Source organism: Penaeus monodon, chromosome 19 (genome assembly GCF_015228065.2).
Source record: "Penaeus monodon isolate SGIC_2016 chromosome 19, NSTDA_Pmon_1, whole genome shotgun sequence".
NCBI lineage: Eukaryota > Metazoa > Arthropoda > Malacostraca > Decapoda > Penaeidae > Penaeus > Penaeus monodon.
In genome coordinates this window covers 46,759,015-46,759,452 of record NC_051404.1, presented here as the reverse complement: position 1 = coordinate 46,759,452, position 438 = coordinate 46,759,015, and positions in this window count along the sequence as shown.

The following is a 438-nucleotide window of genomic DNA, read 5'->3' as shown; positions in this document are numbered from 1 at the left end:
CTCTTATTAATGCATTAACTTTTTATGTTCCCGTAACAGTCCTTGTTAGACGAACTGTTTCTTAAACATTCCCCAAACATTTCTCTCCTTCCTTGCTAGAATTCTTCGTGCCGCCTGCCATCATTTCGGCTTGAGCGACCGTTGCATGGCTATCGTCAGCCTCTCACCGCTGTCGCGTGGAGGACGACTCGGAGGGTCGGCCTTACGCCAGTCCCCCCTTCTGGATCTCCATTTTCTTCGGTGTCTCCCTCGTCCGTTTTCGTCATCGCCTTTCCTCAATTTTTCATGACTTCCATCCCTCATTTTTTCTTTCGAGCCTGGATTTGAGCGCGTGTTTCTTATTTATTTCATCTTATTTATCTCCATCTTTCAGTCTCGGTATTTTTTATTTCTGATTAACGAGGTACGTTTTAAATAACCTCGAGTTTGGATTTATGT